The sequence below is a fragment of the Salmo salar genome, chromosome ssa02, assembly GCF_905237065.1.
Source record: "Salmo salar chromosome ssa02, Ssal_v3.1, whole genome shotgun sequence".
Taxonomy (NCBI): Eukaryota; Metazoa; Chordata; class Actinopteri; order Salmoniformes; family Salmonidae; genus Salmo; species Salmo salar.
This window is the reverse complement of record NC_059443.1, coordinates 10,364,825-10,379,266: the sequence shown is the minus strand read 5'-3', so window position 1 is coordinate 10,379,266 and position 14,442 is coordinate 10,364,825. Positions and strand designations below refer to the sequence as shown.

The 14,442-nt window shown below is 45.2% G+C and overlaps 1 pseudogene; it reads left to right on the top strand.

Annotated features, from left to right (window-relative positions):
- The first annotated feature begins 7,527 nt into the window (after positions 1-7,527).
- LOC123733372 (dynein axonemal heavy chain 11-like) overlaps positions 7,528-14,442 on the top strand; it is a 140,235-nt pseudogene continuing 133,320 nt past the window's right edge.

Here is a 14,442-nt window from a genome sequence, read left to right as displayed (position 1 = left end):
GGGCCTTCTGTTGTTAGGGCCAGAGTGTGTGAGACAGGACAGTGACCTGGTACAGCTGTAAATCCATGAGTCTAGCAGGGTGTAGTCAGACAGACTGGTGGAGACCAGAGACCTGCAGCTTTTCACCAAACTCCAGATGGACACGCTGACAGAGTGCTTTGGAGTTTGGTACCAAACCTGGTAAACATGGCAGCAGGTAGCCTAGTGTTTAGAGGCAGGTAGCCTAGTGGTTAGAGGCAGGTAGCCTAGTGTTTAGAGGCAGGTAGCCTAGTGGTTAGAGGCAGGTAGCCTAGTGGTTAGAGGCAGGTAGCCTAGTGGTTAGAGACAGGTAGCCTAGTGGTTAGAGGCAGGTAGCTTAGTGGTTAGAGGCAGGTAGCCTAGTGGTAAAGTGCTGGACTAGCAACTGAGAAGTTGCAAGATCGAATCCCTGAGCTGACAAGGTAAAAATCTGTTATTCTGCCCCTGAACAAGGCAGTTAACCCACTGTTCCTAGGCCATCATTGAAAATAAGAACTTGTTCTTAACTGACTTGCCTTATGACCAAATCAACAGGGGCCAGTTTGTCTAGGTTTCATTTTGTTGATTGTACATTCTCAAAGATTCTAGGCTATTATAAAAAAATATAGATATACAGTTGAAGTCGGAAGTTTACATACACCTTAACCAAATACATTTCAACTCAGTTTTTCACAATTCCTGACATTTAATCTTATCAGAAAGTCCCTGTCTTAGGTCAGTTAGGATCACCACCTCATTGTAAGAATGTGAAATGTCAGAATAATAGTAGAGAGAATAATTTATTTCAGCTTTAATTTCTTTCATCACATTCCCAGTGGGTAAGAAGTTTACATACACTTAATTAGTATTTGGTAGCGTTGCCTTTAAATTGTTTAACTTGGGTCAAACATTTCGGGTAGCCTTACACAAGCTTCCCACAATAAGTTGGGTGAATTTTGGCCCATTCCTCTTGACAGAGCTGGTGTAACTGAGTCAGGTTTGTAGGCCTCCTTGCTCGCACATGCTTTTTCAGTTCTGCCAACAAATTTTCGATGGGATTGAGGTCAGGGCTTTGTGATGGCCACTCCAATACCTTGACTTTGTTGTCCTTAAGCCATTTTGACACAACTTTGGAAGTATGCTTGGGGTCATTGTCCATTTGGAAGACCCATTTCTGACCAAGCTTTAACTTCTTGACTGATGTCTTGAGATGTTGCTTCAATATATCCACATAATTTTCCTACCTCATGATGCCATTTATTTTGTGAAGTGCACCAGTCCCTCCTGCCGCAAAGTACCCCCACAACATGATGCTGCCACCCCCGTGCTTCACAGTTGAGATGGTGTTCTTCGGCTTGCAAGCCTCCCCCTTTTTCCTCCAAACATAACAATGGTCATTATGACCAAACAGTTCTATTTTTATGATGGCTGTGTGGTCCCATGGTGTTTATACTTGCGTACTATTGTTTGTACAGATGAACGTGGTACCTTCAGGCATTTGGAAATTGCTCCCAAGGATGAACCAGACTTGTGGAGGCCTACAAATTCTTTTTTTCTGAGGTCTTGGCTGATTTCTTTTGATTTTCCCATGATGTCAAGCAAAGAGGCACTGAGTTTGAAGGTAGGCCTTGAAATACATCCACAGGTACACCTCCAATTGACTCAAAATATGTCAATTAGCCTATCAGAAGCTTCTAAAGCCATGACATAATTTTCTGGAATTTTCCAAGCTGTTTAAAGGCACAGTCAACATATTGTATGTAAACTTCCGACTTCAACTGTAGGTCCATTATCTTTGTACACACTTTCTATATGGTTTTTCGTCATTTCAATTTACACTGAAAGTGTTTTGTCATACCGAAAGTGTGTGATAAAAAGAAAATCATCCCGTGACCAACTTAGACTCCCAACCCTTAGTTTGGGAACCACTGTATTATAAAACGGGTAGTATAATAAACTCACTGTAAAAGTGTTTTCACAAAATATTGTGTGTAATTAAAGATGAAGACGAATTGCTTCAACTTTCTTTTTTTTACATCTTTTAAAACACAAAAAAATGTATAATGTTGAAATAAGCAGACAAACTGATTTTTTTCAAAACAGAGCATAATTGAGTCATCTAACTTTTTTCTGGAGGTATTCAGAAGTATTATCAATGAGGTAACCTCAGTTGTCTTGAAGGCAGGATCATGGAACACCCTTTTCAGGAAGTGTTTTTTAAGACAATAGAGTTGAGCATGTTTTGTGTTCATCCACAGCTGTAGGGTCATTTATATCCTGGAGTCTCCGTGAGGTCATGCCCTGACGAAGGCCTACACAAAACACAGAACCTCAAGGTCAACACACACACACACACACACACACACACACACACACACACACACACACACACACACACACACACACACACACACACACACACACACACACACACACACACACACACACCCAAGGAAGACCTACACCACACAGAACCTCAAGGTCAACACACACACACACACACACACACACACCCCGAGGAAGGCCTACACCACACAGAACCTCAAGGTAAACACACACACCCCGAGGAAGGCCTACACCACACAGAACCTCAAGGTAAACACACACACACCCGAGGAAGGCCTACACCACACAGAACCTCAAGGTAAACACACACACCCGAGGAAGGCCTACACCACACAGAACCTCAAGGTAAACACACACATACACCCGAGGAAGGCCTACACCACACAGAACCTCAAGGTAAACACACACATACACCAGAGGAAGGCTTACACCACACAGAACCTCAAGGTAAACACACACATACACCCGAGGAAGGCCTACACCACACAGAACCTCAAGGTAAACACACACACCCCGAGGAAGGCCTACACCACACAGAACCTCAAGGTAAACACACACACCCGAGGAAGGCCTACACCACACAGAACCTGAAGGTAAACACACACATACACCCGAGGAAGGCCTACACCACACAGAACCTCAAGGTAAACACACACACCCGAGGAAGGCTTACACCACACAGAACCTCAAGGTAAACACACACATACACCCGAGGAAGGCCTACACCACACAGAACCTCAAGGTAAACACACACACCCGAGGAAGGCCTACACCACACAGAACCTGAAGGTAAACACACACACCCCGAGGAAGGCCTACACCACACAGAACCTCAAGGTAAACACACACATACACCCGAGGAAGGCCTACACCACACAGAACCTCAAGGTAAACATACACACCCGAGGAAGGCTTACACCACACAGAACCTCAAGGTAAACACACACATACACCCGAGGAAGGCCTACACCACACAGAACCTGAAGGTAAACACACACACCCGAGGAAGGCCTACACCACACAGAACCTCAAGGTAAACACACACACCCGAGGAAGGCCTACACCACACAGAACCTGAAGGTAAACACACACACCCCGAGGAAGGCCTACACCACACAGAACCTCAAGGTAAACACATAAGGTCTTCTTGGTTTGAGAGGTCATCATGATTAACATAGTCATTAATAATGGATGTAAAGCCTGACAGAATTTATCGTAGATCGTTTAGGCATGATAAGTGATTACAATGAATATGTGAATAGATATCACGCGGCAGAGCAGGATTTCAACACCAAGAGACATTTATCTGTCAATATTAAAACTTTGTGTAGTATAATAAATATCTTTATCCCGGCCAATCACAATCCGCCATGTTGTGCGGTGAACCGCACCACAGGAGAATAATAATGCAAAATGTCTGTGATTCATTAAGAGAGATCAATGTTTCTTTTAGACACAGTTCTCTAGGATCAATACCCCTCTGGCTGCTAGCAGTTGTATTGATCTCATCTAGTCCTGTTCACTCTGTTCTCTCTCTGTCTCTTTCTCTTTCTCTCTCTCTCTCTCTATCTCTCACTCTCTCTTTCTCTCTTCTCTCTCAACTCCCACAGGAATCATTGTCAGATGCTATTAAAGAGCCCTGGAAAATATTTAAATAGCTCATTGGTGAGGCATGCCTTATCTCTTTAATCATCTGTTTAAAGATCACATCTGCCTATCAAATGGCTTCCTAATTCCCTATGTAGTGCACTACTTTTGACTAGGACCTATAGAGCATTGTATAGCGAATAGGTTGCAATTTGGGACGCAAACCAGAGTCCTCTCTCTCTCTCTTTCTCTCTCTGCAGCGTCATGGTGATGAGCCACTTCATTGATCTTGGACACCTCCAAATTCTTCAATGAGCACCATCGTGTTGAATGTGTATTTTCAGAATACACCACAACTTTCACTGCTTGAAGATAGTTAGAGTGTTTCCACTGTCTATCTGGGTTGTGTTTATTATGGCACACGAGGGAACACCCCTTCCCCTTTCATTAAGCCTTTTCTTCTGTTGGCTTCCTGGTCGACACACTCTTATGCTCTACAGTGTAGGTGGATTTAGCTGAGGACTGGAGTAAAAAAACAGAACAACCAGCTCTGCTTACTGTGTTCTGTCTCTACTGACCCTGACTGTTACTGTGTTCTCTACTGACCCTGACTGTTACTGTGTTCTGTCTCTACTGACCCTGACTGTTACTGTGTTCTCTACTGACCCTGACTGTTACTGTGTTCTGTCTCTACTGACCCTGACTGTTACTGTGTTCTGTCTCTACTGACCCTGACTGTTACTGTGTTCTATACTGACCCTGACTGTTACTGTGTTCTCTACTGACCCTGACTGTTACTGTGTTCTGTCTCTACTGACCCTGACTGTTACTGTGTTCTATACTGACCCTGACTGTTACTGTGTTCTGTCTCTACTGACCCTGACTGTTACTGTGTTCTCTACTGACCCTGACTGTTACTGTGTTCTCTAGTGACCCTGACTGTTACTGTGTTCTGTCTCTACTGACCCTGACTGTTACTGTGTTCTCTACTGACCCTGACTGTTACTGTGTTCTGTCTCTACTGACCCTGACTGTTACTGTGTTCTCTACTGACCCTGACTGTTACTGTGTTCTCTACTGACCCGGACTGTTACTGTGTTCTCTACTGACCCGGACTGTTACTGTGTTCTCTACTGACCCGGACTGTTACTGTGTTCTCTACTGACCCTGACTGTTACTGTGTTCTCTAGTGACCCTGCCTGTTACTGTGTTCTCTACTGGCCCTGACTGTTACTGTGTTTTCTACTGGCCCTGACTGTTATTGTGTTCTCTACTGACCCTGACTGTTACTGTGTTCTGTCTCTACTGACCCTGACTGTTACTGTGTTCTGTCTCTACTGACCCTGACTGTTACTGTGTTCTCTAGTGACCCTGACTGTTACTGTGTTCTCTACTGACCCTGACTGTTACTGTGTTCTCTACTGACCCTGACTGTTACTGTGTTCTGTCTCTACTGACCCTGACTGTTACTGTGTTCTCTAGTGACCCTGACTGTTACTGTGTTCTCTACTGACCCTGACTGTTACTGTGTTCTCTACTGACCCTGACTGTTACTGTGTTCTGTCTCTACTGACCCTGACTGTTACTGTGTTCTCTAGTGACCTTGACTGTTACTGTGTTTTCTACTGGCCCTGACTGTTACTGTGTTTTCTACTGACCCTGACTGTTACTGTGTTCTCTACTGACCCTGACTGTTACTGTGTTCTCTACTGACCCTGACTGTTACTGTGTTCTCTACTGACCCTGACTGTTACTGTGTTCTGTCTCTACTGACCCTGACTGTTACTGTGTTCTGTCTCTATTGATCCTGACTGTTACTGTGTTCTCTAGTGACCCTGACTGTTACTGTGTTCTCTTCTGACCCTGACTGTTACTGTGTTCTCTACTGACCCTGACTGTTACTGTGTTCTCTACTGACCCTGACTGTTACTGTGTTCTGTCTCTACTGACCCTGACTGTTACTGTGTTCCCCACTGACCCTGACTGTTACTGTGTTCTCTACTGACCCTGACTGTTACTGTGTTCTCTACTGACCCTGACTGTTACTCTGTTCTCTATTGACCCTGACTGTTACTGTGTTCTCTAGTGACACTGGCTGTTACTGTGTTTTCTACTGACCCTGACTGTTACTGTGTTCTCTACTGACCCTGACTGTTACTGTGTTCTCTAGTGACACTGGCTGTTACTGTGTTCTCTACTGACCCTGACTGTTACTGTGTTCTGTCTCTACTGACCCTGACTGTTACTGTGTTCCCCACTGACCCTGACTGTTACTGTGTTCTCTACTGACCCTGACTGTTACTGTGTTCTCTAGTGACCCTGACTGTTACTGTGTTCTCTACTGACCCTGACTGTTATTGTGTTCTGTCTCTACTGACCCTGACTGTTACTGTGTTCTCTACTGACCCTGCAAGTCACTGGGAATTACAGTTATCAATCAATCCCTCCCTCCCCTGTCTCTGTTGGTGGTGTTGACTGTGTGTCTGTTTCTCCAGGTGAGGTCTCTGACCTGTTCAGTGATATTGTAGCAGGGGGAGGACTGAGGTCCAGGGGCTGGGCCTGCTGGACACCAGAGACGACTGCTGGAGTTTTTTCATCGACCAAGTCCGGCTCAAACTCAAGGTCCAGTTCAGTCAGACACTTGACTCTTTCTAACCTGTAGGTAGTTTGCTTCCTGTAAATTCCCCTCAGAATCTAGAGGGAGATAGTCGGTTAAGACATGGCTCCTTGAATTGTGCCCTGTTGAATGGTTGTTATGGTTCGATGCCTTGCCAGAGCCAGACAGAGACACGGGGGCTGAAGGAGAGGAAGGAACGAGTTGTCTCAGACACTGCACATGTTCCTGGTCCAGCTAATCCATCCATGGACCCCGATAGGCCTCTACTGGGGTGTCCTGTCTGTTAGATCCAAACTACACATGCCTGACATGCCCCACAACGGACTGAAAGAGAAGGAGAGAGCGAGAGATGGAAAGAGCGAGTGAGGGAGAGGGGGGAGAGAGGAAGAGAGGAAGAGAGGAAGGAAGGAAGGAGGTGGAAGGAAGGAAGGAAGGAAGGAAGGAAGGAAGGAAGGAAGGAAGGAAGGAAGGAAGGATGGAAGGAAGGAAGGAAGGAAGGAAGGAAGGAAGGAAGGAAGGAAGGAAGGAAGGAAGGAAGGAAGGAAGGAAGGAAGGAAGGAAGGAAGGAAGGAAGGAAGGAAGGAAGGAAGGAAGGAAGGAAGGAAGGAAGGAAGGAAGGAAGGAAGGAAGGAAGGAAGGAAGGAAGGAAGGAAGGAAGGAAGGAGAGTGAGAGGGAAAGCGAGAGGGAGGTAGAATGGACAGGCTGCCAGTTTGTCTCACTCTGTTAAAAGAGGATGTTTCCTATTTGGATGCATCTGCCATTTCAGTGGTCTATGACTGCGTGTGTGTTGTCATACAGTATGTGCATTTGGGCATACATCCTTTTATGTCTGTGTTGGGAAATGTGCACATATGTGTCTGTGTGTTTACCATGTCTGCCAAAAGTGTCTGGTGGTTAGCCACCCAGAGCCCCGTCTCTCCCAGGGCCTGTATGTTCATGGCTTTGTGGAGTACAGGGTGCTGTTTGGGACGCAAACGCAATGAACATAGTAGGACCATATGGGCCTCCCTATGGGGCCTGGTCAAAAGTAGTGCACTAAATAGGGAATAGGGTGCCAAGTGTCCATGTCTGTCTGAACCTCACTTCCTTCTTCCTGCCATGCGGATAGTGTCTCTCTCTAGCTTGTTCTGTGTCTGTCTCCTGTGGGCAGTGCCCTGCGTCTCAGGGCCCGTCTCTTCCCCGCGCTGGTCCACTGCACCACCATGGACTGGTTCCACTGCTGGCCCCCTGAGGCCCTGCAGTCTGTCAGCCTCAGGTTCATCCAGGAGACTGAGGACATTGAGGTGAGGCCTGGTAGCTACTAGACAGCTTTATTAAATGTACTGGACACTTTCAACAAGGTACTGTAGTCTTCTTTACCAGGGCTGGGTTCAGACTGTTTTCCATTTCTTTTAAATAAATCAAAACGGACGAATTTCATCATACATTTTGAGTGATTTACGAAACTATGTGAAATGTGTTTAACACAGCTCAGGTCTATTCCAGTAGATGAATGACACTACAAGGCCGTGTAGTTGTACTGATGTGATGGTGTTTTACACAGCTCAGGTCTGTTCCAGTAGATGAATGACACTACAAGGCCGTGTAGTTGTACTGATGTGATGGTGTTTTACACAGCTCAGGTCTGTTCCAGTAGATGAATGACACTACAAGGCCGTGTAGTTGTACTGATGTGATGGTGTTTTACACAGCTCAGGTCTGTTCCAGTAGATGATTGACACTACAAGGCCGTGTAGTTGTACTGATGTGATGGTGTTTTACACAGCTCAGGTCTGTTCCAGTAGATGAATGACACTACAAGGCCGTATAGTTGTACTGATGTGATGGTGTTTTACACAGCTCAGGTCTGTTCCAGTAGATGAATGACACTACAAGGCCGTGTAGTTGTACTGATGTGATGGTGTTTTACACAGCTCAGGTCTGTTCCCTGTAGATGAATGACACTACAAGGCCGTGTAGTTGTACTGATGTGATGGTGTTTTACACAGCTCAGGTCTGTTCCAGTAGATGAATGACACTACAAGGCCGTGTAGTTGTAGTGATGTGATGGTGTTTTACACAGCTCAGGTCTGTTCCAGTAGATGAATAACACTACAAGGCCGTGTAGTTGTACTGATGTGATGGTGTTTTACACAACTCAGGTCTGTTCCAGTAGATGAATGACACTACAAGGCCGTGTAGTTGTACTGATGTGATGGTGTTTTACACAGCGCAGGTCTGTTCCAGTAGATGATTGACACTACCATGCCGTGTAGTTGTACTGATGTGATGGTGTTTTACACAGCGCAGGTCTGTTCCAGTAGATGATTGACACTACAAGGCCGTGTAGTTGTACTGATGTGATGGTGTTTTACACAGCTCAGGTCTGTTCCAGTAGATGAATGACACTACAAGGCCGTGTAGTTGTACTGATGTGATGGTGTTTTACACAGCTCAGGTCTGTTCCAGTAGATGAATGACACTACAAGGCCGTGTAGTTGTACTGATGTGATGGTGTTTTACACAGCTCAGGTCTGTTCCTGTAGATGAATGACACTACAAGGCCGTGTAGTTGTACTGATGTGATGGTGTTTTACACAGCTCAGGTCTGTTCCAGTAGATGAATGACACTACAAGGCCGTGTAGTTGTACTGATGTGATGGTGTTTTACACATCTCAGGTCTGTTCCAGTAGATGAATGACACTACAAGGCCGTGTAGTTGTAGTGATGTGATGGTGTTTTACACAGCTCAGGTCTGTTCCTGTAGATGAATGACACTACAGGGCTGTGTAGTTGTACTGATGTGATGGTGTTTTACACAGCTCAGGTCTGTTCCAGTAGATGAATGACACTACAAGGCCGTGTAGTTGTACTGATGTGATGGTGTTTTACACAGCTCAGGTCTGTTCCTGTAGATGAATGACACTACAAGGCCGTGTAGTTGTACTGATGTGATGGTGTTTTACACAGCTCAGGTCTGTTCCAGTAGATGAATGACACTACAAGGCCGTGTAGTTGTAGTGATGTGATGGTGTTTTACACAGCTCAGGTCTGTTCCAGTAGATGAATAACACTACAAGGCCGTGTAGTTGTACTGATGTGATGGTGTTTTACACAGCTCAGGTCTGTTCCAGTAGATGAATGACACTACAAGGCCGTGTAGTTGTACTGATGTGATGGTGTTTTACACAGCGCAGGTCTGTTCCAGTAGATGATTGACACTACAAGGCCGTGTAGTTGTACTGATGTGATGGTGTTTTACACAGCGCAGGTCTGTTCCAGTAGATGATTGACACTACAAGGCCGTGTAGTTGTACTGATGTGATGGTGTTTTACACAGCTCAGGTCTGTTCCAGTAGATGAATGACACTACAAGGCCGTGTAGTTGTACTGATGTGATGGTGTTTTACACAGCTCAGGTCTGTTCCTGTAGATGAATGACACTACAAGGCCGTGTAGTTGTACTGATGTGATGGTGTTTTACACAGCTCAGGTCTGTTCCAGTAGATGAATGACACTACAAGGCCGTGTAGTTGTACTGATGTGATGGTGTTTTACACAGCTCAGGTCTGTTCCAGTAGATGAATGACACTACAAGGCCGTGTAGTTGTACTGATGTGATGGTGTTTTATACAGCTCAGGTCTGTTCCAGTAGATGAATGACACTACAAGGCCGTGTAGTTGTACTGATGTGGTGGTGTTTTACACAGCTCAGGTCTGTTCCTGTAGATGAATGACACTACAAGGCCGTGTAGTTGTACTGATGTGATGGTGTTTTACACAGCTCAGGTCTGTTCCAGTAGATGAATGACACTACAAGGCCGTGTAGTTGTACTGATGTGATGGTGTTTTACACAGCTCAGGTCTGTTCCCTGTAGATGAATGACACTACAAGGCCGTGTAGTTGTACTGATGTGATGGTGTTTTACACAGCTCAGGTCTGTTCCAGTAGATGAATGACACTACAAGGCCGTGTAGTTGTAGTGATGTGATGGTGTTTTACACAGCTCAGGTCTGTTCCTGTAGATGAATGACACTACAGGGCTGTGTAGTTGTACTGATGTGATGGTGTTTTACACAGCTCAGGTCTGTTCCAGTAGATGAATGACAGTACAAGGCCGTGTAGTTGTACTGATGTGATGGTGTTTTACACAGCTCAGGTCTGTTCCAGTAGATGAATGACACTACAAGGCCGTGTAGTTGTACTGATGTGATGGTGTTTTACACAGCTCAGGTCTGTTCCAGTAGATGAATGACACTACAAGGCCGTGTAGTTGTACTGATGTGATGGTGTTTTATACAGCTCAGGTCTGTTCCAGTAGATGAATGACACTACAAGGCCGTGTAGTTGTACTGATGTGGTGGTGTTTTACACAGCTCAGGTCTGTTCCTGTAGATGAATGACACTACAAGGCCGTGTAGATGTACTGATGTGATGGTGTTTTACACAGCTCAGGTCTGTTCCAGTAGATGAATGACACTACAAGGCCGTGTAGTTGTAGTGATGTGATGGTGTTTTACACAGCTCAGGTCTGTTCCTGTAGATGAATGACACTACAGGGCTGTGTAGTTGTACTGATGTGATGGTGTTTTACACAGCTCAGGTCTGTTCCAGTAGATGAATGACAGTACAGGGCCGTGTAGTTGTACTGATGTGATGGTGTTTTACACAGCTCAGGTCTGTTCCAGTAGATGAATGACACTACAAGGCCGTGTAGTTGTACTGATGTGATATTGTTTTACACAGCTCAGGTCTGTTCCAGTAGATGAATGACACTACAAGGCCGTGTTGTTGTACTGATGTGATGGTGTTTTACACAGCGCAGGTCTGTTCCAGTAGATGATTGACACTACAAGGCCGTGTAGTTGTACTGATGTGATGGTGTTTTACACAGCGCAGGTCTGTTCCAGTAGATGATTGACACTACAAGGCCGTGTAGTTGTACTGATGTGATGGTGTTTTACACAGCTCAGGTCTGTTCCAGTAGATGAATGACACTACAAGGCCGTGTAGTTGTACTGATGTGATGGTGTTTTACACAGCTCAGGTCTGTTCCTGTAGATGAATGACACTACAAGGCCGTGTAGTTGTACTGATGTGATGGTGTTTTACACAGCTCAGGTCTGTTCCAGTAGATGAATGACACTACAAGGCCGTGTAGTTGTACTGATGTGATGGTGTTTTACACAGCTCAGGTCTGTTCCAGTAGATGAATGACACTACAAGGCCGTGTAGTTGTACTGATGTGATGGTGTTTTATACAGCTCAGGTCTTTTCCAGTAGATGAATGACACTACAAGGCCGTGTAGTTGTACTGATGTGGTGGTGTTTTACACAGCTCAGGTCTGTTCCTGTAGATGAATGACACTACAAGGCCGTGTAGTTGTACTGATGTGATGGTGTTTTACACAGCTCAGGTCTGTTCCAGTAGATGAATGACACTACAAGGCCGTGTAGTTGTACTGATGTGATGGTGTTTTACACAGCTCAGGTCTGTTCCCTGTAGATGAATGACACTACAAGGCCGTGTAGTTGTACTGATGTGATGGTGTTTTACACAGCTCAGGTCTGTTCCAGTAGATGAATGACACTACAAGGCCGTGTAGTTGTAGTGATGTGATGGTGTTTTACACAGCTCAGGTCTGTTCCTGTAGATGAATGACACTACAGGGCTGTGTAGTTGTACTGATGTGATGGTGTTTTACACAGCTCAGGTCTGTTCCAGTAGATGAATGACAGTACAAGGCCGTGTAGTTGTACTGATGTGATGGTGTTTTACACAGCTCAGGTCTGTTCCAGTAGATGAATGACACTACAAGGCCGTGTAGTTGTACTGATGTGATGGTGTTTTATACAGCTCAGGTCTGTTCCAGTAGATGAATGACACTACAAGGCCGTGTAGTTATACTGATGTGGTGGTGTTTTACACAGCTCAGGTCTGTTCCTGTAGATGAATGACACTACAAGGCCGTGTAGTTGTACTGATGTGGTGGTGTTTTACACAGCTCAGGTCTGTTCCAGTAGATGAATGACACTACAAGGCCGTGTAGTTGTACTGATGTGATGGTGTTTTACACAGCTCAGGTCTGTTCCCTGTAGATGAATGACACTACAAGGCCGTGTAGTTGTACTGATGTGATGGTGTTTTACACAGTTCAGGTCTGTTCCTGTAGATGAATGACACTACAAGGCCGTGTAGTTGTACTGATGTGATGGTGTTTTACACAGCTCAGGTCTGTTCCAGTAGATGAATGACACTACAAGGCCGTGTAGTTGTACTGATGTGATGGTGTTTTACACAGCTCAGGTCTGTTCCAGTAGATGAATGACACTACAAGGCCGTGTAGTTGTACTGATGTGATGGTGTTTTATACAGCTCAGGTCTGTTCCAGTAGATGAATGACACTACAAGGCCGTGTAGTTGTACTGATGTGGTGGTGTTTTACACAGCTCAGGTCTGTTCCTGTAGATGAATGACACTACAAGGCCGTGTAGTTGTACTGATGTGATGGTGTTTTACACAGCTCAGGTCTCTTCCAGTAGATGAATGACACTACAAGGCCGTGTAGTTGTACTGATGTGATGGTGTTTTACACAGCTCAGGTCTGTTCCCTGTAGATGAATGACACTACAAGGCCGTGTAGTTGTACTGATGTGATGGTGTTTTACACAGCTCAGGTCTGTTCCAGTAGATGAATGACACTACAAGGCCGTGTAGTTGTAGTGATGTGATGGTGTTTTACACAGCTCAGGTCTGTTCCTGTAGATGAATGACACTACAGGGCTGTGTAGTTGTACTGATGTGATGGTGTTTTACACAGCTCAGGTCTGTTCCAGTAGATGAATGACAGTACAAGGCCGTGTAGTTGTACTGATGTGATGGTGTTTTACACAGCTCAGGTCTGTTCCAGTAGATGAATGACACTACAAGGCCCTGTAGTTGTACTGATGTGATGGTGTTTTATACAGCTCAGGTCTGTTCCAGTAGATGAATGACACTACAAGGCCGTGTAGTTATACTGATGTGGTGGTGTTTTACACAGCTCAGGTCTGTTCCTGTAGATGAATGACACTACAAGGCCGTGTAGTTGTACTGATGTGGTGGTGTTTTACACAGCTCAGGTCTGTTCCAGTAGATGAATGACACTACAAGGCCGTGTAGTTGTACTGATGTGATGGTGTTTTACACAGCTCAGGTCTGTTCCCTGTAGATGAATGACACTACAAGGCCGTGTAGTTGTACTGATGTGATGGTGTTTTACACAGTTCAGGTCTGTTCCAGTAGATGAATGACACTACAAGGCCGTGTAGTTGTAGTGATGTGATGGTGTTTTACACAGCTCAGGTCTGTTCCTGTAGATGAATGACACTACAGGGCTGTGTAGTTGTACTGATGTGATGGTGTTTTACACAGCTCAGGTCTGTTCCAGTAGATGAATGACACTACAAGGCCGTGTAGTTGTACTGATGTTATGGTGTTTTACACAGCTCAGGTCTGTTCCAGTAGATGAATGACACTACAAGGCCGTGTAGTTGTACTGATGTGATGGTGTTTTATACAGATCAGGTCTGTTCCAGTAGATGAATGACACTACAAGGCCGTGTAGTTGTACTGATGTGGTGGTGTTTTACACAGCTCAGGTCTGTTCCTGTAGATGAATGACACTACAAGGCCGTGTAGTTGTACTGATGTGATGGTGTTTTACACAGCTCAGGTCTGTTCCAGTAGATGAATGACACTACAAGGCCGTGTAGTTGTACTGATGTGATGGTGTTTTACACAGCTCAGGTCTGTTCCCTGTAGATGAATGACACTACAAGGCCGTGTAGTTGTACTGATGTGATGGTGTTTTACACAGCTCAGGTCTGTTCCAGTAGATGAATGACACTACAAGGCCGTGTAGTTGTAGTGA